Source organism: Lichenostomus cassidix, chromosome 2 (assembly GCF_008360975.1).
Source record: "Lichenostomus cassidix isolate B80296 chromosome 2, HeHo_3.0, whole genome shotgun sequence".
In the NCBI taxonomy this organism is placed as follows: Eukaryota; Metazoa; Chordata; class Aves; order Passeriformes; family Meliphagidae; genus Lichenostomus; species Lichenostomus cassidix.
In genome coordinates, this window is record NC_139482.1 from 110,099,189 (window position 1) to 110,100,744 (window position 1,556).

The following is a 1,556-nucleotide window of genomic DNA, read 5'->3' on the forward strand; positions in this document are numbered from 1 at the left end:
AGCTTGTTTTGACAACAGAAAGCTCCACAGATCATGGAAATGCAGCTTAAGGAACAATTTTGCTGTACTGGAAAAGCTTACTTCTAATTATTTTGGTGTAAATATTGAAACTCGTGCTTATATCTGTTACAAAAATCTGGTCAAAACTAGAAACTTGATAGAAGAAAATAGAAATCAATGGAAGAACTAAAAACTTTTGTAGAATTATCATTTTTATGCATGCACAGATAGCAAAACCAGTATTGGGCTAAAATGGAACACAGGATAAATGAAATGAGGCAGAGCATTTTATATGTGAGGGAGGGGATGGTGCTGTGCAGGGCCAGGAGGTGGACTTGGTCTTTGTGGGTCCCTTCCAACTCAGCATATTCTGTGAATCCTCGCTGCTGAAGAGGTTTCAGGTTAGCTGGAAGAAAAACATTTTGCATCGTTGCTCTTTCTGAGCTCCAGCAGAAGAATGTGTGAATGAGTTTAACGCTCTCTTTATAAGCTGTCAATGGAAAAGCTGAGTGTATTTATAAAATAGGATGTCAAGAACAGCATGTGGGTGTTGTCACTGTTCAGCAAGGTGTGTGTGGGACAATCTTTTTTGTTGGAGACTGCTTCTGGCAGCAGCCCAGTGCCCAGGCTACAAGTCCTCCTGGGCAATCCCTCCTTGCAGTGACCCTGGCACAGGTTTTGAGATTCGTGCCCTTTCAGGTGTGTTCACCTGCAGGCTGCTTTGGTGTGCATTTCCCTCGTGTCCACATGAAAGCCGACAGGGCCCTTTTGGATTCTTCCTGAGCCTGCTGCCCTTCACCAGCATCTGCGAGGGGAGCTGCCTTTCCCACCTCCCGTGGGTGCCAAGCAGCATGCGGGCTGTGGTGTCCAGGTAGGATGCTCAAGGTGCTGCTGCAGCAGCCGCGTTCAGCAGAGCTCAGCGTTGGCCCCGAATTTTTCTTGTAATTGACCTCTGCAGGTGAAGGAACGTTTGGCATCGTGGCTAGACATTTGTGGAATTAATTTTCTACTAGTTCTTATGCTACTGAATGTCAAATATTTCAGCCCTTGAAATTGTCATATTATTCTAAGGAGCTAACTATAATTGTCACCTCTTTGATGTATTTCTTCTGGTATTTCTGTGGCTTTTAAATTTCTATCTGTATTCTCTCCTCTTCTGCCTTTGGCACTTTGGCTCCAAAAACCCTGTGAATCGAAGTGCCTCGTTAGCAGCCAAGCTGAAAACCCAAAAGCTTTAAGTGAAGCTTCCCCGCTGTGTGCTGACTCCCTTATTGCTGGAGATGAGGGTGCGGGCTGGGCGGGGCTGGCAGTGGGCATGCAGCCGCGGGAATTGGCTTCGCAGGTGCGATAGCCCGCATGCGGCCGATGCAGCGGGTGAATGGAGAGAGCATACAAAGCGGAGAGGCAGCGTGTGCGGCTGGCGGGCCGAGCGCTCCCGGGCAAACAGAGCCAGGACCCGTCCCGGCTGCCGGGGGCGCGCGTCGGGCACCCGCCCCGGCACCTCCCCGCCCCGGCACCTCCCCGCCCCGGCACCTCCCCGCCCCGCCCCGCGCGCT